Raw genomic sequence first — 23,608 nt, 5'->3', positions numbered from 1 at the left:
GCAGCTTTCCCTACACAGCACAGGACACGGTCCGCGCACAGAAGCCGCAGGAGACGCAGGCACAGGGGCTGGGGAGAATCCTTGCTGGGCCCTCGCCGCCTCCCTCTGCTGGGTGTCTGGTGCCAGCCTCCTGCCTGGCCGAGGAACTCCAGCCCCTGCTCCCGGAAGCCCCTCCAGGCCTTCGGCTTCCCTGACTGGGCATGGGCCCCTCGTCCCCTCGGGTACGGGGCCGGTCTCCCCGCCCGCGGGCGGCGAAGTAAAGGCCCAGCGCAGCCCGCGCTCCTGCCCTGGGGCCTCGTCTTTCTCCAGGAAAACGTGGACCGCTCTCCGCCGACAGGTCTCTTCCACAGACCCCTGTCGCCTTCGCCCCCAGTCTCTTCCGGTTCTGTCTTTTCGCTGGCTCGATACGAACAAGGAAGTCGCCCCCAGCGGAGCCCCGGCTCCCCCAGGCAGAGGCGGCCCCGGGGGCGGAGTCAACGGCGGAGGCCACGCCCTCCGTGAAAGGGCGGGGCATGCAAATTCGAAATGAAAGCCCGGGAACGCCGGAAGAAGCACGGGTGTAAGATTTCCCTTTTCAAAGGCGGAGAATAAGAAATCAGCCCGAGAGTGTAAGGGCGTCAATAGCGCTGTGGACGAGACAGAGGGAATGGGGCAAGGAGCGAGGCTGGGGCTCTCACCGCGACTTGAATGTGGATGAGAGTGGGACGGTGACGGCGGGCGCGAAGGCGACCGCATCGCTTCTCGGCCTTTTGGCTAAGATCAAGTGTAGTATCTGTTCTTATCAGTTTAATATCTGATACGTCCTCTATCCGAGGACAATATATTAAATGGATTTTTGGAGCAGGGAGATGGAATAGGAGCTTGCTCCGTCCACTCCACGCATCGACCTGGTATTGCAGTACCTCCAGGAACGGTGCACCCCCTCCGGGGATACAACGTGTTTCCTAAAAGCAGAGAGAGGTAAGAGACAGTAGCAGCTGCGGGGCGGCTTGCACGCCGAGTGCCTGTGACGCGCCGGCTTGACTTAACCGCTTCCCTGAAGTACCAGTGAGGGAGGTTCCTGATCTGCAGGCGGTGGGCGGTAGACGGTAGGCTTATGCGGCACGCTTCCGTTTCCACCGTGACTACTGCGCTTTGGGAAGGCCACGACCTCCTCCTTTGGGGAGGTCCTTAGGATCTCAGCTTGGCAGTCGAGTGGGTGGCGACCTTTTAAAGGAATGGGATCCACCCGGAATTGAACTTCTTTCTCCTCTCTCTCTCTCTCTCTCTCTCTCTCTTTCTCTCTCTCTCTCTCTCTCTCTCTCTCTTTCTCTCTCTCTCTGTCTCTTTCTCTCTCTCTTCACCCCCCCCCCGCCTCTCCTCCGTTCTCTCTTTTGGTTTCCCCCACCCCCTCCCAAGTTCTGGGGTACATGTGCAGGACGTGCAGGTTTGGAACATAGATACACGTGTGCCACGGTGCTTTGCTGCACCTATCCACCAGTCGTCTAGGTTTGAAGCCCCGCACGCGTTGGCCATTTGTCCTAATGCTCTCTCTCCCCTTGCCCCCCACGCCCCGTCAGGGCCCGGCGTGTGATGTTCCCCTCCCTGTGTCCCATGTGTTCTCACTGTTCAACTCCCACTTAGGAGCGAGAACATGCGGTGTTTGGTTTTCGCTTCCTGTGTCAGTTTGCTGAGAATGAGGCCTTCCAGCTTCATCCACGTTCCCGCAGAGGACATGAACTCATCCTTTTTTATGGCTGCGTAGTAATTCCATGGTGTATACGTGCCACACTTTCTTTATCCAGCCTATCATTCATGGGCATTCGAGTTGGTTCCAAGTCTTTGCTATTGTAAATAGTGCTGCAGTAAACATACGTGTCCACGTGTCTTCCTAGTAGGAACTTCTTCCTCTTCAGCCCGCTGGGTAGCTGGCACTTTAAGGCAGGTGCCAACGCACCGGCAGCAAGCTTCCTTTTTTGCCCGGGAAAAACTGAGGTGCAGGTAGTATAAGCCATTTATCACGGAACGCACAGGAGCAGAGCTCGAGTCCAAGCATCGTGGCTCCACCCGTCATGCTTGATGCATCTTTAGGCTCCGCTCTAGGTATGCGTATCCTTTACGGGATCAGCCACCGGCAGTTGCCTTGCGACCACGATGACAAACCTCTGCCGGCTCTTTTGGGTCTCATCCCTGTATCTATTATACGTTGCATCCCAACATAAAGATCGGAATGTTCCTTTCGCTGACCCAGTCTCTCACCCTTTCCAAACTCCAGAAACCTTGTCTGTCCTCGGAAGAACTCCCCCTGCTTCTTTCTCTAAAGGCTGTCTTCAGGCCGGGCACAGTGGGGGGATCGCTTGAGCCCAGAAGGCCGCAGTGAGGTGAGATCGCGCCATTGCACTGCAGCCCCGGCGGCAGAGCCGGAGCCCCGTCTCGAAAGAAACAAACAAAAACCAACCGACCAACCAACAAACAAACACAGACAAAGAAAGAAAGAGCCCAGGCAACCTAGTGAAAACCTGTTCGGGCTGGGGCGTATCTGTACCCCAGCTGTTCCAGAGGCTGAGGCCAGGAGGATGGGTGGACGCTGGGAGGTGGATGCTGCAGTGAGCGGTGATCGCACCACTGCACTCCAGCCTGGGTGACAGAGCCAGACCCCGTCCCAAATAAATAAACATGAAAATAGAGGAACCAGTTTGTAGAAAGCGGGAGAGGGTCCCATTGAACTTCAAGCCTTCGAGCAACAGCTGTGGCTGGACAGGTTGGACCAGCAGGCTGGAGCAGTCGCCATCTTGGCAGGGATCATTGACCCTGATCTATCGCCGGGAGGAGGAAGAGCTGATCTTACGCAGGGAGGGCAGGTGGACTATGCGTGGACTCTGGTGATCTGTTTGGGTGCCAGGTGTTACTCCCAGGGCCACCCGTAACTGTGAATGTGCAGGAACCCTGACTTGAGAAGGGCCTGGCCACGGGGGGCTTAGGCCCCTGGGGAATGAGAGTTTGGTTCCCGGTACCCAGGGAAACCACCAGCATCGGCAGAGGTGATAGCTGGGGAGGAGCGGGGATTTGGACGAGAGACACAGGATGAGTACCGGGGGCAGCCCCGTGATCAACAACTGCTGCAACAGGGGCCGTTTGTTCGACTCGCTAGTCTTCTGTGGCTCTATGCGGTACTCAAGAGCAGAAGACAGAAGATACAAAAACCACAAAAGGTAGCCGGGCGTGGTGCTGCCCGTCAATAATCCCAGCTACTCGGGAGGCTGAGACAGGAGAATCGCTTGAACCCGGGAGGCGGAAGTTTCAGCGAGCCGAGATCACGCCATTGCAGTCCAACCTGAGCGTCCGAGCGAGACTCTATCTCAGAAAATAAAGACAGAATGAAAGAGCCCGGCGCGGTGGCTTACGCCTGTAATCCCAGCGCTTTGGGAGGCCGAGGCGGGCGGATCGCCTGAGGTCAGGAGCTGGAGACCAGCCTGGCCGACATGGCGAAACCCCCTAAAAATACAAAAATGAGCCGGGCGTGGTGGCCTACGCCTGTAATCCCAGCTACCCAGGAGGCTGAGGCAGGAGAATCGCTGGAACCCGGGAGGTAGAGGCTGCAGTGAGCCGAGATCGCGCCACTGCACTCCAGCCTGGGCGACAGAGCAAGAGTTTGTCTGCCAAAAAAAAAAAAAAAAAAAAAAAAAAAAAAGCCAGGGTGAGCGGTGGCTCAAGCCTGTAATCGCAAGCAACACTTTGGGAGGCGGCAGCTGGGCGGATCACCGGAGGTCGGGAGTTGGAGACCAGCCTGACCAACATGGAGAAACCCCATGTGTACTAAAAATACAAACTTAGCCGGGCGTGGTGGCACATGCCTGTAGTCCCAGCTGCTCGGGAGGCTGAGGCAGGGGAATCGCTTGAACCCGGGAGGCGGAGGTTGCAGAGAGCCTAGATCGCGCCATTGGACTCCAGGCTGGGTAACAAGAGCGGAACCTCCGTCTGAAAAAAAAAAAAAAAAATTGGGAGAATTTTGCTCCCACTGCCGTCAAAATCCCATGTGTATTTCACACTTACAGCACAGCTCCATTAGAACTGACCACATTTCCAGGGCTCCCTAGATACCTGTGGCTAGCGGCTGCCATACTACACCGTGCTGGGCTGTAGAATGGGGATGACAAGACAGGGCGGCGGAGATTGGGTTGGCGTGAAGCGAGGGAAACACTCGGCCGCAGGACAAAACTAAAACAGCAAGGGGGCACCGAAAGACTCAGTAGTCCACATGAATATCTTGATTATGTTGTGGCCGAGATAATGTAGGGTCCACCCCTACCGGGTCTGTGGGTTTTCTCTTCGTGTGTGTGCGCGCGGAGACGAGAGATCGAAGAGATAAAGACAGAAGACAAAGAGATAGGAAGAAAGACAGCTGGGCCCGGGGGACCACTGCCACCAAAGCGCGGAGACAGACAGGTAGTGGCCCCGAATGCCTGGAGGCGCTGCTATTTATTGTAGTCAAGGCAAGGGGGCAGGGTAAGGAGTGCCAGTCATCTCCAGTGATCGATAGGTCACGCGAGTCACGTGTCCACTGGACAGGGGGCCTTTCCCTTTGTGGTAGCCGAGGTGGAGAGGGAGGACAGCAAACGTCAGCGTTTCTTCTATGCACTTATCAGAAAGATCGAAGACTGTGGTACTCCTACTAATTGTGCTACTGCTGTCTTCTAAGAACTTAAAAGGAGGAGCCAGGTGTACAGGCGGAACATGAAAGTGAAGAAGGAGCGTGCCCACTGAAGCACAGCATCACAGGGAGACGTTGGAGCCTCCGGCTGACTGCGGGCCGGCCTGGCTAATGTCAGACCTCCCACAAGAGGTGGTGGAGCGGAGCGTTCTCTGTCTCCCCTGGAGAGAGGGAGATTCCCTTTCCCGGCCTGCTAAGTAACGGGTGCCTTCCCAGGCACTGGGGCCACCGCTAGACCAAGGCCTGCTAAGTAACCAGGGCCTTCCCAGGCACTGGCATTACCGCTAGGCCAAGGAGCCCTCCAGCGGCCCTTCTCTGGGCGTGAATGAGGGCTCACACTCTTGTCTCCTGGTCACCTCTCACTGTGGCCCTTCAGCTCCTAACTCTGTGTGGCCTGGTTTCCCCCAGGGTAATCATAATGGAACAGAGATCATTATGGTAATAGAACAAAGAGTAATGCTACAAACTAATGATTAATAATAGTCAGATATAATCCTATCCGTTTCCTATCTCTAGTAAAACTTTTCTTATTCTAATAATTTTCTTTACTATACTGGAACAGCTTGTGCCTTCAGGCTCTTGCCTGGGCACCTGGGTGGCTTGCGGCCCACAAGATAAGATATATTGCGTTGAACTATAGTTTATGTTGATTGCTGAATGATTTAGGGCGGGGGGGTGGGCACCCTCTGAAATTCTGCCCTGGAGGAGAGGCCTCACCCTAACCCTGGCCGTGGCTAATAATAAGGCCCACCTCTTAGGGCCGTGGAGTGAAATAAGTTTTCCAGGTAATGCGCAGTAGAGCCCTCAGCCCTCCGCTGAAGTTGCGTTAGGAAGGAGGAAGGGAGAGGTAAATGCTGAGCCCGCAGGCGGCAGTCTGTGCCTCGGAGAGAAACTTTATCCCAACCTTGCTGGGGGCCTTGACGCCCACCTTGCCCCAAGAGCACCCCGGCAGTCACCCCTGCCCTCTGGGGTCCTGCCACCCCGAGCCCGACCTTCCCCCTTTTCCCCCGCGCCGGGCCAATAGCCTCCTAACTGCGTCGTGCTCATCACGGTCTGCCGTGCTCATCACCTTTGCGTCGTTTCTTCGCTCCACAAACGTTTGCTGAGCGCCTTCCACACGCCAGGCGCCAGACTCGCGCGGGGAAACAGGGATAAGCACTGAGGAGGGGTCCCAGCCCTCAGCGATGGGATTTCAGAGCGGGAGATAAAGGGTTGCCCAGAAGGGTGGTGAGTGGAATAGCTGATATAAACAACGGGGGCGCGATGAAATACACAGGAGGGCTGCTAGTCACATACGGGGCGGGTGCCGAGGGCCCTTGACTAAGGGAGGCTTCCTGGACGCGTGACACCCAAGCGGAGTCCTGACGACCTGCGTCAGAAGTAGCCAGGCGAGGAGGAGGGGAAGGGAATCCACGTCCCGAGCAGGGAGGCAGCTTTCCCTACACAGCACAGGACACGGTCCGCGCACAGAAGCCGCAGGAGACGCAGGCACAGGGGCTGGGGAGAATCCTTGCTGGGCCCTCGCCGCCTCCCTCTGCTGGGTGTCTGGTGCCAGCCTCCTGCCTGGCCGAGGAACTCCAGCCCCTGCTCCCGGAAGCCCCTCCAGGCCTTCGGCTTCCCTGACTGGGCATGGGCCCCTCGTCCCCTCGGGTACGGGGCCGGTCTCCCCGCCCGCGGGCGGCGAAGTAAAGGCCCAGCGCAGCCCGCGCTCCTGCCCTGGGGCCTCGTCTTTCTCCAGGAAAACGTGGACCGCTCTCCGCCGACAGGTCTCTTCCACAGACCCCTGTCGCCTTCGCCCCCAGTCTCTTCCGGTTCTGTCTTTTCGCTGGCTCGATACGAACAAGGAAGTCGCCCCCAGCGGAGCCCCGGCTCCCCCAGGCAGAGGCGGCCCCGGGGGCGGAGTCAACGGCGGAGGCCACGCCCTCCGTGAAAGGGCGGGGCATGCAAATTCGAAATGAAAGCCCGGGAACGCCGGAAGAAGCACGGGTGTAAGATTTCCCTTTTCAAAGGCGGAGAATAAGAAATCAGCCCGAGAGTGTAAGGGCGTCAATAGCGCTGTGGACGAGACAGAGGGAATGGGGCAAGGAGCGAGGCTGGGGCTCTCACCGCGACTTGAATGTGGATGAGAGTGGGACGGTGACGGCGGGCGCGAAGGCGACCGCATCGCTTCTCGGCCTTTTGGCTAAGATCAAGTGTAGTATCTGTTCTTATCAGTTTAATATCTGATACGTCCTCTATCCGAGGACAATATATTAAATGGATTTTTGGAGCAGGGAGATGGAATAGGAGCTTGCTCCGTCCACTCCACGCATCGACCTGGTATTGCAGTACCTCCAGGAACGGTGCACCCCCTCCGGGGATACAACGTGTTTCCTAAAAGCAGAGAGAGGTAAGAGACAGTAGCAGCTGCGGGGCGGCTTGCACGCCGAGTGCCTGTGACGCGCCGGCTTGACTTAACCGCTTCCCTGAAGTACCAGTGAGGGAGGTTCCTGATCTGCAGGCGGTGGGCGGTAGACGGTAGGCTTATGCGGCACGCTTCCGTTTCCACCGTGACTACTGCGCTTTGGGAAGGCCACGACCTCCTCCTTTGGGGAGGTCCTTAGGATCTCAGCTTGGCAGTCGAGTGGGTGGCGACCTTTTAAAGGAATGGGATCCACCCGGAATTGAACTTCTTTCTCCTCTCTCTCTCTCTCTCTCTCTCTCTCTTTCTCTCTCTCTCTCTCTCTTTCTCTCTCTCTCTGTCTCTTTCTCTCTCTCTTCACCCCCCCCCCGCCTCTCCTCCGTTCTCTCTTTTGGTTTCCCCCACCCCCTCCCAAGTTCTGGGGTACATGTGCAGGACGTGCAGGTTTGGAACATAGATACACGTGTGCCACGGTGCTTTGCTGCACCTATCCACCAGTCGTCTAGGTTTGAAGCCCCGCACGCGTTGGCCATTTGTCCTAATGCTCTCTCTCCCCTTGCCCCCCACGCCCCGTCAGGGCCCGGCGTGTGATGTTCCCCTCCCTGTGTCCCATGTGTTCTCACTGTTCAACTCCCACTTAGGAGCGAGAACATGCGGTGTTTGGTTTTCGCTTCCTGTGTCAGTTTGCTGAGAATGAGGCCTTCCAGCTTCATCCACGTTCCCGCAGAGGACATGAACTCATCCTTTTTTATGGCTGCGTAGTAATTCCATGGTGTATACGTGCCACACTTTCTTTATCCAGCCTATCATTCATGGGCATTCGAGTTGGTTCCAAGTCTTTGCTATTGTAAATAGTGCTGCAGTAAACATACGTGTCCACGTGTCTTCCTAGTAGGAACTTCTTCCTCTTCAGCCCGCTGGGTAGCTGGCACTTTAAGGCAGGTGCCAACGCACCGGCAGCAAGCTTCCTTTTTTGCCCGGGAAAAACTGAGGTGCAGGTAGTATAAGCCATTTATCACGGAACGCACAGGAGCAGAGCTCGAGTCCAAGCATCGTGGCTCCACCCGTCATGCTTGATGCATCTTTAGGCTCCGCTCTAGGTATGCGTATCCTTTACGGGATCAGCCACCGGCAGTTGCCTTGCGACCACGATGACAAACCTCTGCCGGCTCTTTTGGGTCTCATCCCTGTATCTATTATACGTTGCATCCCAACATAAAGATCGGAATGTTCCTTTCGCTGACCCAGTCTCTCACCCTTTCCAAACTCCAGAAACCTTGTCTGTCCTCGGAAGAACTCCCCCTGCTTCTTTCTCTAAAGGCTGTCTTCAGGCCGGGCACAGTGGGGGGATCGCTTGAGCCCAGAAGGCCGCAGTGAGGTGAGATCGCGCCATTGCACTGCAGCCCCGGCGGCAGAGCCGGAGCCCCGTCTCGAAAGAAACAAACAAAAACCAACCGACCAACCAACAAACAAACACAGACAAAGAAAGAAAGAGCCCAGGCAACCTAGTGAAAACCTGTTCGGGCTGGGGCGTATCTGTACCCCAGCTGTTCCAGAGGCTGAGGCCAGGAGGATGGGTGGACGCTGGGAGGTGGATGCTGCAGTGAGCAGTGATCGCACCACTGCACTCCAGCCTGGGTGACAGAGCCAGACCCCGTCCCAAATAAATAAACATGAAAATAGAGGAACCAGTTTGTAGAAAGCGGGAGAGGGTCCCATTGAACTTCAAGCCTTCGAGCAACAGCTGTGGCTGGACAGGTTGGACCAGCAGGCTGGAGCAGTCGCCATCTTGGCAGGGATCATTGACCCTGATCTATCGCCGGGAGGAGGAAGAGCTGATCTTACGCAGGGAGGGCAGGTGGACTATGCGTGGACTCTGGTGATCTGTTTGGGTGCCAGGTGTTACTCCCAGGGCCACCCGTAACTGTGAATGTGCAGGAACCCTGACTTGAGAAGGGCCTGGCCACGGGGGGCTTAGGCCCCTGGGGAATGAGAGTTTGGTTCCCGGTACCCAGGGAAACCACCAGCATCGGCAGAGGTGATAGCTGGGGAGGAGCGGGGATTTGGACGAGAGACACAGGATGAGTACCGGGGGCAGCCCCGTGATCAACAACTGCTGCAACAGGGGCCGTTTGTTCGACTCGCTAGTCTTCTGTGGCTCTATGCGGTACTCAAGAGCAGAAGACAGAAGATACAAAAACCACAAAAGGTAGCCGGGCGTGGTGCTGCCCGTCAATAATCCCAGCTACTCGGGAGGCTGAGACAGGAGAATCGCTTGAACCCGGGAGGCGGAAGTTTCAGCGAGCCGAGATCACGCCATTGCAGTCCAACCTGAGCGTCCGAGCGAGACTCTATCTCAGAAAATAAAGACAGAATGAAAGAGCCCGGCGCGGTGGCTTACGCCTGTAATCCCAGCGCTTTGGGAGGCCGAGGCGGGCGGATCGCCTGAGGTCAGGAGCTGGAGACCAGCCTGGCCGACATGGCGAAACCCCCTAAAAATACAAAAATGAGCCGGGCGTGGTGGCCTACGCCTGTAATCCCAGCTACCCAGGAGGCTGAGGCAGGAGAATCGCTGGAACCCGGGAGGTAGAGGCTGCAGTGAGCCGAGATCGCGCCACTGCACTCCAGCCTGGGCGACAGAGCAAGAGTTTGTCTGCCAAAAAAAAAAAAAAAAAAAAAAAAAAAAGCCAGGGTGAGCGGTGGCTCAAGCCTGTAATCGCAAGCAACACTTTGGGAGGCGGCAGCTGGGCGGATCACCGGAGGTCGGGAGTTGGAGACCAGCCTGACCAACATGGAGAAACCCCATGTGTACTAAAAATACAAACTTAGCCGGGCGTGGTGGCACATGCCTGTAGTCCCAGCTGCTCGGGAGGCTGAGGCAGGGGAATCGCTTGAACCCGGGAGGCGGAGGTTGCAGAGAGCCTAGATCGCGCCATTGGACTCCAGGCTGGGTAACAAGAGCGGAACCTCCGTCTGAAAAAAAAAAAAAAAAATTGGGAGAATTTTGCTCCCACTGCCGTCAAAATCCCATGTGTATTTCACACTTACAGCACAGCTCCATTAGAACTGACCACATTTCCAGGGCTCCCTAGATACCTGTGGCTAGCGGCTGCCATACTACACCGTGCTGGGCTGTAGAATGGGGATGACAAGACAGGGCGGCGGAGATTGGGTTGGCGTGAAGCGAGGGAAACACTCGGCCGCAGGACAAAACTAAAACAGCAAGGGGGCACCGAAAGACTCAGTAGTCCACATGAATATCTTGATTATGTTGTAGCCGAGATAATGTAGGGTCCACCCCTACCGGGTCTGTGGGTTTTCTCTTCGTGTGTGTGCGCGCGGAGACGAGAGATCGAAGAGATAAAGACAGAAGACAAAGAGATAGGAAGAAAGACAGCTGGGCCCGGGGGACCACTGCCACCAAAGCGCGGAGACAGACAGGTAGTGGCCCCGAATGCCTGGAGGCGCTGCTATTTATTGTAGTCAAGGCAAGGGGGCAGGGTAAGGAGTGCCAGTCATCTCCAGTGATCGATAGGTCACGCGAGTCACGTGTCCACTGGACAGGGGGCCTTTCCCTTTGTGGTAGCCGAGGTGGAGAGGGAGGACAGCAAACGTCAGCGTTTCTTCTATGCACTTATCAGAAAGATCGAAGACTGTGGTACTCCTACTAATTGTGCTACTGCTGTCTTCTAAGAACTTAAAAGGAGGAGCCAGGTGTACAGGCGGAACATGAAAGTGAAGAAGGAGCGTGCCCACTGAAGCACAGCATCACAGGGAGACGTTGGAGCCTCCGGCTGACTGCGGGCCGGCCTGGCTAATGTCAGACCTCCCACAAGAGGTGGTGGAGCGGAGCGTTCTCTGTCTCCCCTGGAGAGAGGGAGATTCCCTTTCCCGGCCTGCTAAGTAACGGGTGCCTTCCCAGGCACTGGGGCCACCGCTAGACCAAGGCCTGCTAAGTAACCAGGGCCTTCCCAGGCACTGGCATTACCGCTAGGCCAAGGAGCCCTCCAGCGGCCCTTCTCTGGGCGTGAATGAGGGCTCACACTCTTGTCTCCTGGTCACCTCTCACTGTGGCCCTTCAGCTCCTAACTCTGTGTGGCCTGGTTTCCCCCAGGGTAATCATAATGGAACAGAGATCATTATGGTAATAGAACAAAGAGTAATGCTACAAACTAATGATTAATAATAGTCAGATATAATCCTATCCGTTTCCTATCTCTAGTAAAACTTTTCTTATTCTAATAATTTTCTTTACTATACTGGAACAGCTTGTGCCTTCAGGCTCTTGCCTGGGCACCTGGGTGGCTTGCGGCCCACAAGATAAGATATATTGCGTTGAACTATAGTTTATGTTGATTGCTGAATGATTTAGGGCGGGGGGGTGGGCACCCTCTGAAATTCTGCCCTGGAGGAGAGGCCTCACCCTAACCCTGGCCGTGGCTAATAATAAGGCCCACCTCTTAGGGCCGTGGAGTGAAATAAGTTTTCCAGGTAATGCGCAGTAGAGCCCTCAGCCCTCCGCTGAAGTTGCGTTAGGAAGGAGGAAGGGAGAGGTAAATGCTGAGCCCGCAGGCGGCAGTCTGTGCCTCGGAGAGAAACTTTATCCCAACCTTGCTGGGGGCCTTGACGCCCACCTTGCCCCAAGAGCACCCCGGCAGTCACCCCTGCCCTCTGGGGTCCTGCCACCCCGAGCCCGACCTTCCCCCTTTTCCCCCGCGCCGGGCCAATAGCCTCCTAACTGCGTCGTGCTCATCACGGTCTGCCGTGCTCATCACCTTTGCGTCGTTTCTTCGCTCCACAAACGTTTGCTGAGCGCCTTCCACACGCCAGGCGCCAGACTCGCGCGGGGAAACAGGGATAAGCACTGAGGAGGGGTCCCAGCCCTCAGCGATGGGATTTCAGAGCGGGAGATAAAGGGTTGCCCAGAAGGGTGGTGAGTGGAATAGCTGATATAAACAACGGGGGCGCGATGAAATACACAGGAGGGCTGCTAGTCACATACGGGGCGGGTGCCGAGGGCCCTTGACTAAGGGAGGCTTCCTGGACGCGTGACACCCAAGCGGAGTCCTGACGACCTGCGTCAGAAGTAGCCAGGCGAGGAGGAGGGGAAGGGAATCCACGTCCCGAGCAGGGAGGCAGCTTTCCCTACACAGCACAGGACACGGTCCGCGCACAGAAGCCGCAGGAGACGCAGGCACAGGGGCTGGGGAGAATCCTTGCTGGGCCCTCGCCGCCTCCCTCTGCTGGGTGTCTGGTGCCAGCCTCCTGCCTGGCCGAGGAACTCCAGCCCCTGCTCCCGGAAGCCCCTCCAGGCCTTCGGCTTCCCTGACTGGGCATGGGCCCCTCGTCCCCTCGGGTACGGGGCCGGTCTCCCCGCCCGCGGGCGGCGAAGTAAAGGCCCAGCGCAGCCCGCGCTCCTGCCCTGGGGCCTCGTCTTTCTCCAGGAAAACGTGGACCGCTCTCCGCCGACAGGTCTCTTCCACAGACCCCTGTCGCCTTCGCCCCCAGTCTCTTCCGGTTCTGTCTTTTCGCTGGCTCGATACGAACAAGGAAGTCGCCCCCAGCGGAGCCCCGGCTCCCCCAGGCAGAGGCGGCCCCGGGGGCGGAGTCAACGGCGGAGGCCACGCCCTCCGTGAAAGGGCGGGGCATGCAAATTCGAAATGAAAGCCCGGGAACGCCGGAAGAAGCACGGGTGTAAGATTTCCCTTTTCAAAGGCGGAGAATAAGAAATCAGCCCGAGAGTGTAAGGGCGTCAATAGCGCTGTGGACGAGACAGAGGGAATGGGGCAAGGAGCGAGGCTGGGGCTCTCACCGCGACTTGAATGTGGATGAGAGTGGGACGGTGACGGCGGGCGCGAAGGCGACCGCATCGCTTCTCGGCCTTTTGGCTAAGATCAAGTGTAGTATCTGTTCTTATCAGTTTAATATCTGATACGTCCTCTATCCGAGGACAATATATTAAATGGATTTTTGGAGCAGGGAGATGGAATAGGAGCTTGCTCCGTCCACTCCACGCATCGACCTGGTATTGCAGTACCTCCAGGAACGGTGCACCCCCTCCGGGGATACAACGTGTTTCCTAAAAGCAGAGAGAGGTAAGAGACAGTAGCATCTGCGGGGCGGTTTGCACGCCGAGTGCCTGTGACGCGCCGGCTTGACTTAACCGCTTCCCTGAAGTACCAGTGAGGGAGGTTCCTGATCTGCAGGCGGTGGGCGGTAGACGGTAGGCTTATGCGGCACGCTTCCGTTTCCACCGTGACTACTGCGCTTTGGGAAGGCCACGACCTCCTCCTTTGGGGAGGTCCTTAGGATCTCAGCTTGGCAGTCGAGTGGGTGGCGACCTTTTAAAGGAATGGGATCCACCCGGAATTGAACTTCTTTCTCCTCTCTCTCTCTCTCTCTCTCTCTCTCTCTCTCTCTCTTTCTCTCTCTCTCTCTCTCTTTCTCTCTCTCTCTGTCTCTTTCTCTCTCTCTTCACCCCCCCCCCGCCTCTCCTCCGTTCTCTCTTTTGGTTTCCCCCACCCCCTCCCAAGTTCTGGGGTACATGTGCAGGACGTGCAGGTTTGGAACATAGATACACGTGTGCCACGGTGCTTTGCTGCACCTATCCACCAGTCGTCTAGGTTTGAAGCCCCGCACGCGTTGGCCATTTGTCCTAATGCTCTCTCTCCCCTTGCCCCCCACGCCCCGTCAGGGCCCGGCGTGTGATGTTCCCCTCCCTGTGTCCCATGTGTTCTCACTGTTCAACTCCCACTTAGGAGCGAGAACATGCGGTGTTTGGTTTTCGCTTCCTGTGTCAGTTTGCTGAGAATGAGGCCTTCCAGCTTCATCCACGTTCCCGCAGAGGACATGAACTCATCCTTTTTTATGGCTGCGTAGTAATTCCATGGTGTATACGTGCCACACTTTCTTTATCCAGCCTATCATTCATGGGCATTCGAGTTGGTTCCAAGTCTTTGCTATTGTAAATAGTGCTGCAGTAAACATACGTGTCCACGTGTCTTCCTAGTAGGAACTTCTTCCTCTTCAGCCCGCTGGGTAGCTGGCACTTTAAGGCAGGTGCCAACGCACCGGCAGCAAGCTTCCTTTTTTGCCCGGGAAAAACTGAGGTGCAGGTAGTATAAGCCATTTATCACGGAACGCACAGGAGCAGAGCTCGAGTCCAAGCATCGTGGCTCCACCCGTCATGCTTGATGCATCTTTAGGCTCCGCTCTAGGTATGCGTATCCTTTACGGGATCAGCCACCGGCAGTTGCCTTGCGACCACGATGACAAACCTCTGCCGGCTCTTTTGGGTCTCATCCCTGTATCTATTATACGTTGCATCCCAACATAAAGATCGGAATGTTCCTTTCGCTGACCCAGTCTCTCACCCTTTCCAAACTCCAGAAACCTTGTCTGTCCTCGGAAGAACTCCCCCTGCTTCTTTCTCTAAAGGCTGTCTTCAGGCCGGGCACAGTGGGGGGATCGCTTGAGCCCAGAAGGCCGCAGTGAGGTGAGATCGCGCCATTGCACTGCAGCCCCGGCGGCAGAGCCGGAGCCCCGTCTCGAAAGAAACAAACAAAAACCAACCGACCAACCAACAAACAAACACAGACAAAGAAAGAAAGAGCCCAGGCAACCTAGTGAAAACCTGTTCGGGCTGGGGCGTATCTGTACCCCAGCTGTTCCAGAGGCTGAGGCCAGGAGGATGGGTGGACGCTGGGAGGTGGATGCTGCAGTGAGCGGTGATCGCACCACTGCACTCCAGCCTGGGTGACAGAGCCAGACCCCGTCCCAAATAAATAAACATGAAAATAGAGGAACCAGTTTGTAGAAAGCGGGAGAGGGTCCCATTGAACTTCAAGCCTTCGAGCAACAGCTGTGGCTGGACAGGTTGGACCAGCAGGCTGGAGCAGTCGCCATCTTGGCAGGGATCATTGACCCTGATCTATCGCCGGGAGGAGGAAGAGCTGATCTTACGCAGGGAGGGCAGGTGGACTATGCGTGGACTCTGGTGATCTGTTTGGGTGCCAGGTGTTACTCCCAGGGCCACCCGTAACTGTGAATGTGCAGGAACCCTGACTTGAGAAGGGCCTGGCCACGGGGGGCTTAGGCCCCTGGGGAATGAGAGTTTGGTTCCCGGTACCCAGGGAAACCACCAGCATCGGCAGAGGTGATAGCTGGGGAGGAGCGGGGATTTGGACGAGAGACACAGGATGAGTACCGGGGGCAGCCCCGTGATCAACAACTGCTGCAACAGGGGCCGTTTGTTCGACTCGCTAGTCTTCTGTGGCTCTATGCGGTACTCAAGAGCAGAAGACAGAAGATACAAAAACCACAAAAGGTAGCCGGGCGTGGTGCTGCCCGTCAATAATCCCAGCTACTCGGGAGGCTGAGACAGGAGAATCGCTTGAACCCGGGAGGCGGAAGTTTCAGCGAGCCGAGATCACGCCATTGCAGTCCAACCTGAGCGTCCGAGCGAGACTCTATCTCAGAAAATAAAGACAGAATGAAAGAGCCCGGCGCGGTGGCTTACGCCTGTAATCCCAGCGCTTTGGGAGGCCGAGGCGGGCGGATCGCCTGAGGTCAGGAGCTGGAGACCAGCCTGGCCGACATGGCGAAACCCCCTAAAAATACAAAAATGAGCCGGGCGTGGTGGCCTACGCCTGTAATCCCAGCTACCCAGGAGGCTGAGGCAGGAGAATCGCTGGAACCCGGGAGGTAGAGGCTGCAGTGAGCCGAGATCGCGCCACTGCACTCCAGCCTGGGCGACAGAGCAAGAGTTTGTCTGCCAAAAAAAAAAAAAAAAAAAAAAAAAAAAAGCCAGGGTGAGCGGTGGCTCAAGCCTGTAATCGCAAGCAACACTTTGGGAGGCGGCAGCTGGGCGGATCACCGGAGGTCGGGAGTTGGAGACCAGCCTGACCAACATGGAGAAACCCCATGTGTACTAAAAATACAAACTTAGCCGGGCGTGGTGGCACATGCCTGTAGTCCCAGCTGCTCGGGAGGCTGAGGCAGGGGAATCGCTTGAACCCGGGAGGCGGAGGTTGCAGAGAGCCTAGATCGCGCCATTGGACTCCAGGCTGGGTAACAAGAGCGGAACCTCCGTCTGAAAAAAAAAAAAAAAAATTGGGAGAATTTTGCTCCCACTGCCGTCAAAATCCCATGTGTATTTCACACTTACAGCACAGCTCCATTAGAACTGACCACATTTCCAGGGCTCCCTAGATACCTGTGGCTAGCGGCTGCCATACTACACCGTGCTGGGCTGTAGAATGGGGATGACAAGACAGGGCGGCGGAGATTGGGTTGGCGTGAAGCGAGGGAAACACTCGGCCGCAGGACAAAACTAAAACAGCAAGGGGGCACCGAAAGACTCAGTAGTCCACATGAATATCTTGATTATGTTGTAGCCGAGATAATGTAGGGTCCACCCCTACCGGGTCTGTGGGTTTTCTCTTCGTGTGTGTGCGCGCGGAGACGAGAGATCGAAGAGATAAAGACAGAAGACAAAGAGATAGGAAGAAAGACAGCTGGGCCCGGGGGACCACTGCCACCAAAGCGCGGAGACAGACAGGTAGTGGCCCCGAATGCCTGGAGGCGCTGCTATTTATTGTAGTCAAGGCAAGGGGGCAGGGTAAGGAGTGCCAGTCATCTCCAGTGATCGATAGGTCACGCGAGTCACGTGTCCACTGGACAGGGGGCCTTTCCCTTTGTGGTAGCCGAGGTGGAGAGGGAGGACAGCAAACGTCAGCGTTTCTTCTATGCACTTATCAGAAAGATCGAAGACTGTGGTACTCCTACTAATTGTGCTACTGCTGTCTTCTAAGAACTTAAAAGGAGGAGCCAGGTGTACAGGCGGAACATGAAAGTGAAGAAGGAGCGTGCCCACTGAAGCACAGCATCACAGGGAGACGTTGGAGCCTCCGGCTGACTGCGGGCCGGCCTGGCTAATGTCAGACCTCCCACAAGAGGTGGTGGAGCGGAGCGTTCTCTGTCTCCCCTGGAGAGAGGGAGATTCCCTTTCCCGGCCTGCTAAGTAACGGGTGCCTTCCCAGGCACTGGGGCCACCGCTAGACCAAGGCCTGCTAAGTAACCAGGGCCTTCCCAGGCACTGGCATTACCGCTAGGCCAAGGAGCCCTCCAGCGGCCCTTCTCTGGGCGTGAATGAGGGCTCACACTCTTGTCTCCTGGTCACCTCTCACTGTGGCCCTTCAGCTCCTAACTCTGTGTGGCCTGGTTTCCCCCAGGGTAATCATAATGGAACAGAGATCATTATGGTAATAGAACAAAGAGTAATGCTACAAACTAATGATTAATAATAGTCAGATATAATCCTATCCGTTTCCTATCTCTAGTAAAACTTTTCTTATTCTAATAATTTTCTTTACTATACTGGAACAGCTTGTGCCTTCAGGCTCTTGCCTGGGCACCTGGGTGGCTTGCGGCCCACAAGATAAGATATATTGCGTTGAACTATAGTTTATGTTGATTGCTGAATGATTTAGGGCGGGGGGGTGGGCACCCTCTGAAATTCTGCCCTGGAGGAGAGGCCTCACCCTAACCCTGGCCGTGGCTAATAATAAGGCCCACCTCTTAGGGCCGTGGAGTGAAATAAGTTTTCCAGGTAATGCGCAGTAGAGCCCTCAGCCCTCCGCTGAAGTTGCGTTAGGAAGGAGGAAGGGAGAGGTAAATGCTGAGCCCGCAGGCGGCAGTCTGTGCCTCGGAGAGAAACTTTATCCCAACCTTGCTGGGGGCCTTGACGCCCACCTTGCCCCAAGAGCACCCCGGCAGTCACCCCTGCCCTCTGGGGTCCTGCCACCCCGAGCCCGACCTTCCCCCTTTTCCCCCGCGCCGGGCCAATAGCCTCCTAACTGCGTCGTGCTCATCACGGTCTGCCGTGCTCATCACCTTTGCGTCGTTTCTTCGCTCCACAAACGTTTGCTGAGCGCCTTCCACACGCCAGGCGCCAGACTCGCGCGGGGAAACAGGGATAAGCACTGAGGAGGGGTCCCAGCCCTCAGCGATGGGATTTCAGAGCGGGAGATAAAGGGTTGCCCAGAAGGGTGGTGAGTGGAATAGCTGATATAAACAACGGGGGCGCGATGAAATACACAGGAGGGCTGCTAGTCACATACGGGGCGGGTGCCGAGGGCCCTTGACTAAGGGAGGCTTCCTGGACGCGTGACACCCAAGCGGAGTCCTGACGACCTGCGTCAGAAGTAGCCAGGCGAGGAGGAGGGGAAGGGAATCCACGTCCCGAGCAGGGAGGCAGCTTTCCCTACACAGCACAGGACACGGTCCGCGCACAGAAGCCGCAGGAGACGCAGGCACAGGGGCTGGGGAGAATCCTTGCTGGGCCCTCGCCGCCTCCCTCTGCTGGGTGTCTGGTGCCAGCCTCCTGCCTGGCCGAGGAACTCCAGCCCCTGCTCCCGGAAGCCCCTCCAGGCCTTCGGCTTCCCTGACTGGGCATGGGCCCCTCGTCCCCTCGGGTACGGGGCCGGTCTCCCCGCCCGCGGGCGGCGAAGTAAAGGCCCAGCGCAGCCCGCGCTCCTGCCCTGGGGCCTCGTCTTTCTCCAGGAAAACGTGGACCGCTCTCCGCCGACAGGTCTCTTCCACAGACCCCTGTCGCCTTCGCCCCCAGTCTCTTCCGGTTCTGTCTTTTCGCTGGCTCGATACGAACAAGGAAGTCGCCCCCAGCGGAGCCCCGGCTCCCCCAGGCAGAGGCGGCCCCGGGGGCGGAGTCAACGGCGGAGGCCACGCCCTCCGTGAAAGGGCGGGGCATGCAAATTCGAAATGAAAGCCCGGGAACGCCGGAAGAAGCACGGGTGTAAGATTTCCCTTTTCAAAGGCGGAGAATAAGAAATCAGCCCGAGAGTGTAAGGGCGTCAATAGCGCTGTGGACGAGACAGAGGGAATGGGGCAAGGAGCGAGGCTGGGGCTCTCACCGCGACTTGAATGTGGATGAGAGTGGGACGGTGACGGCGGGCGCGAAGGCGACCGCATCGCTTCTCGGCCTTTTGGCTAAGATCAAGTGTAGTATCTGTTCTTATCAGTTTAATATCTGATACGTCCTCTATCCGAGGACAATATATTAAATGGATTTTTGGAGCAGGGAGATGGAATAGGAGCTTGCTCCGTCCACTCCACGCATCGACCTGGTATTGCAGTACCTCCAGGAACGGTGCACCCCCTCCGGGGATACAACGTGTTTCCTAAAAGCAGAGAGAGGTAAGAGACAGTAGCAGCTGCGGGGCGGCTTGCACGCCGAGTGCCTGTGACGCGCCGGCTTGACTTAACCGCTTCCCTGAAGTACCAGTGAGGGAGGTTCCTGATCTGCAGGCGGTGGGCGGTAGACGGTAGGCTTATGCGGCACGCTTCCGTTTCCACCGTGACTACTGCGCTTTGGGAAGGCCACGACCTCCTCCTTTGGGGAGGTCCTTAGGATCTCAGCTTGGCAGTCGAGTGGGTGGCGACCTTTTAAAGGAATGGGATCCACCCGGAATTGAACTTCTTTCTCCTCTCTCTCTCTCTCTCTCTCTCTCTCTCTCTTTCTCTCTCTCTCTTTCTCTCTCTCTCTGTCTCTTTCTCTCTCTCTTCACCCCCCCCCCGCCTCTCCTCCGTTCTCTCTTTTGGTTTCCCCCACCCCCTCCCAAGTTCTGGGGTACATGTGCAGGACGTGCAGGTTTGGAACATAGATACACGTGTGCCACGGTGCTTTGCTGCACCTATCCACCAGTCGTCTAGGTTTGAAGCCCCGCACGCGTTGGCCATTTGTCCTAATGCTCTCTCTCCCCTTGCCCCCCACGCCCCGTCAGGGCCCGGCGTGTGATGTTCCCCTCCCTGTGTCCCATGTGTTCTCACTGTTCAACTCCCACTTAGGAGCGAGAACATGCGGTGTTTGGTTTTCGCTTCCTGTGTCAGTTTGCTGAGAATGAGGCCTTCCAGCTTCATCCACGTTCCCGCAGAGGACATGAACTCATCCTTTTTTATGGCTGCGTAGTAATTCCATGGTGTATACGTGCCACACTTTCTTTATCCAGCCTATCATTCATGGGCATTCGAGTTGGTTCCAAGTCTTTGCTATTGTAAATAGTGCTGCAGTAAACATACGTGTCCACGTGTCTTCCTAGTAGGAACTTCTTCCTCTTCAGCCCGCTGGGTAGCTGGCACTTTAAGGCAGGTGCCAACGCACCGGCAGCAAGCTTCCTTTTTTGCCCGGGAAAAACTGAGGTGCAGGTAGTATAAGCCATTTATCACGGAACGCACAGGAGCAGAGCTCGAGTCCAAGCATCGTGGCTCCACCCGTCATGCTTGATGCATCTTTAGGCTCCGCTCTAGGTATGCGTATCCTTTACGGGATCAGCCACCGGCAGTTGCCTTGCGACCACGATGACAAACCTCTGCCGGCTCTTTTGGGTCTCATCCCTGTATCTATTATACGTTGCATCCCAACATAAAGATCGGAATGTTCCTTTCGCTGACCCAGTCTCTCACCCTTTCCAAACTCCAGAAACCTTGTCTGTCCTCGGAAGAACTCCCCCTGCTTCTTTCTCTAAAGGCTGTCTTCAGGCCGGGCACAGTGGGGGGATCGCTTGAGCCCAGAAGGCCGCAGTGAGGTGAGATCGCGCCATTGCACTGCAGCCCCGGCGGCAGAGCCGGAGCCCCGTCTCGAAAGAAACAAACAAAAACCAACCGACCAACCAACAAACAAACACAGACAAAGAAAGAAAGAGCCCAGGCAACCTAGTGAAAACCTGTTCGGGCTGGGGCGTATCTGTACCCCAGCTGTTCCAGAGGCTGAGGCCAGGAGGATGGGTGGACGCTGGGAGGTGGATGCTGCAGTGAGCAGTGATCGCACCACTGCACTCCAGCCTGGGTGACAGAGCCAGACCCCGTCCCAAATAAATAAACATGAAAATAGAGGAACCAGTTTGTAGAAAGCGGGAGAGGGTCCCATTGAACTTCAAGCCTTCGAGCAACAGCTGTGGCTGGACAGGTTGGACCAGCAGGCTGGAGCAGTCGCCATCTTGGCAGGGATCATTGACCCTGATCTATCGCCGGGAGGAGGAAGAGCTGATCTTACGCAGGGAGGGCAGGTGGACTATGCGTGGACTCTGGTGATCTGTTTGGGTGCCAGGTGTTACTCCCAGGGCCACCCGTAACTGTGAATGTGCAGGAACCCTGACTTGAGAAGGGCCTGGCCACGGGGGGCTTAGGCCCCTGGGGAATGAGAGTTTGGTTCCCGGTACCCAGGGAAACCACCAGCATCGGCAGAGGTGATAGCTGGGGAGGAGCGGGGATTTGGACGAGAGACACAGGATGAGTACCGGGGGCAGCCCCGTGATCAACAACTGCTGCAACAGGGGCCGTTTGTTCGACTCGCTAGTCTTCTGTGGCTCTATGCGGTACTCAAGAGCAGAAGACAGAAGATACAAAAACCACAAAAGGTAGCCGGGCGTGGTGCTGCCCGTCAATAATCCCAGCTACTCGGGAGGCTGAGACAGGAGAATCGCTTGAACCCGGGAGGCGGAAGTTTCAGCGAGCCGAGATCACGCCATTGCAGTCCAACCTGAGCGTCCGAGCGAGACTCTATCTCAGAAAATAAAGACAGAATGAAAGAGCCCGGCGCGGTGGCTTACGCCTGTAATCCCAGCGCTTTGGGAGGCCGAGGCGGGCGGATCGCCTGAGGTCAGGAGCTGGAGACCAGCCTGGCCGACATGGCGAAACCCCCTAAAAATACAAAAATGAGCCGGGCGTGGTGGCCTACGCCTGTAATCCCAGCTACCCAGGAGGCTGAGGCAGGAGAATCGCTGGAACCCGGGAGGTAGAGGCTGCAGTGAGCCGAGATCGCGCCACTGCACTCCAGCCTGGGCGACAGAGCAAGAGTTTGTCTGCCAAAAAAAAAAAAAAAAAAAAAAAAAAAAGCCAGGGTGAGCGGTGGCTCAAGCCTGTAATCGCAAGCAACACTTTGGGAGGCGGCAGCTGGGCGGATCACCGGAGGTCGGGAGTTGGAGACCAGCCTGACCAACATGGAGAAACCCCATGTGTACTAAAAATACAAACTTAGCCGGGCGTGGTGGCACATGCCTGTAGTCCCAGCTGCTCGGGAGGCTGAGGCAGGGGAATCGCTTGAACCCGGGAGGCGGAGGTTGCAGAGAGCCTAGATCGCGCCATTGGACTCCAGGCTGGGTAACAAGAGCGGAACCTCCGTCTGAAAAAAAAAAAAAAAAATTGGGAGAATTTTGCTCCCACTGCCGTCAAAATCCCATGTGTATTTCACACTTACAGCACAGCTCCATTAGAACTGACCACATTTCCAGGGCTCCCTAGATACCTGTGGCTAGCGGCTGCCATACTACACCGTGCTGGGCTGTAGAATGGGGATGACAAGACAGGGCGGCGGAGATTGGGTTGGCGTGAAGCGAGGGAAACACTCGGCCGCAGGACAAAACTAAAACAGCAAGGGGGCACCGAAAGACTCAGTAGTCCACATGAATATCTTGATTATGTTGTAGCCGAGATAATGTAGGGTCCACCCCTACCGGGTCTGTGGGTTTTCTCTTCGTGTGTGTGCGCGCGGAGACGAGAGATCGAAGAGATAAAGACAGAAGACAAAGAGATAGGAAGAAAGACAGCTGGGCCCGGGGGACCACTGCCACCAAAGCGCGGAGACAGACAGGTAGTGGCCCCGAATGCCTGGAGGCGCTGCTATTTATTGTAGTCAAGGCAAGGGGGCAGGGTAAGGAGTGCCAGTCATCTCCAGTGATCGATAGGTCACGCGAGTCACGTGTCCACTGGACAGGGGGCCTTTCCCTTTGTGGTAGCCGAGGTGGAGAGGGAGGACAGCAAACGTCAGCGTTTCTTCTATGCACTTATCAGAAAGATCGAAGACTGTGGTACTCCTACTAATTGTGCTACTGCTGTCTTCTAAGAACTTAAAAGGAGGAGCCAGGTGTACAGGCGGAACATGAAAGTGAAGAAGGAGCGTGCCCACTGAAGCACAGCATCACAGGGAGACGTTGGAGCCTCCGGCTGACTGCGGGCCGGCCTGGCTAATGTCAGACCTCCCACAAGAGGTGGTGGAGCGGAGCGTTCTCTGTCTCCCCTGGAGAGAGGGAGATTCCCTTTCCCGGCCTGCTAAGTAACGGGTGCCTTCCCAGGCACTGGGGCCACCGCTAGACCAAGGCCTGCTAAGTAACCAGGGCCTTCCCAGGCACTGGCATTACCGCTAGGCCAAGGAGCCCTCCAGCGGCCCTTCTCTGGGCGTGAATGAGGGCTCACACTCTTGTCTCCTGGTCACCTCTCACTGTGGCCCTTCAGCTCCTAACTCTGTGTGGCCTGGTTTCCCCCAGGGTAATCATAATGGAACAGAGATCATTATGGTAATAGAACAAAGAGTAATGCTACAAACTAATGATTAATAATAGTCAGATATAATCCTATCCGTTTCCTATCTCTAGTAAAACTTTTCTTATTCTAATAATTTTCTTTACTATACTGGAACAGCTTGTGCCTTCAGGCTCTTGCCTGGG

The 23,608-nt window shown here is 56.4% G+C and overlaps 4 non-coding genes across 4 annotated transcripts; all 4 read left to right on the top strand.

The window, feature by feature from the left end:
* Positions 1 to 733: 733 nt before the first annotated feature.
* Positions 734 to 924, top strand: LOC129137792 (U2 spliceosomal RNA). The gene has a single exon (XR_008540583.1). It is a non-coding gene; the product is annotated as a U2 spliceosomal RNA (small nuclear RNA).
* A 5,928-nt stretch (positions 925 to 6,852) lies between these two features.
* LOC129137791 (U2 spliceosomal RNA) lies at positions 6,853 to 7,043 on the top strand. The gene has a single exon (XR_008540582.1). It is a non-coding gene; the product is annotated as a U2 spliceosomal RNA (small nuclear RNA).
* A 5,916-nt stretch (positions 7,044 to 12,959) lies between these two features.
* LOC129137790 (U2 spliceosomal RNA) lies at positions 12,960 to 13,150 on the top strand. Its single transcript, XR_008540581.1, has one exon. It is a non-coding gene; the product is annotated as a U2 spliceosomal RNA (small nuclear RNA).
* Positions 13,151 to 19,077: 5,927 nt separating this feature from the next.
* On the top strand, positions 19,078 to 19,268 carry LOC129137789 (U2 spliceosomal RNA). The gene has a single exon (XR_008540580.1). It is a non-coding gene; the product is annotated as a U2 spliceosomal RNA (small nuclear RNA).
* The last annotated feature ends 4,340 nt before the right edge of the window (positions 19,269 to 23,608 follow it).

Source organism: Pan troglodytes, chromosome 19 (genome assembly GCF_028858775.2).
Source record: "Pan troglodytes isolate AG18354 chromosome 19, NHGRI_mPanTro3-v2.0_pri, whole genome shotgun sequence".
Lineage (NCBI taxonomy): Eukaryota > Metazoa > Chordata > Mammalia > Primates > Hominidae > Pan > Pan troglodytes.
The sequence above is the reverse complement of the archived record's forward strand: the minus strand, read 5'-3'. Positions and strand labels throughout refer to the sequence as shown.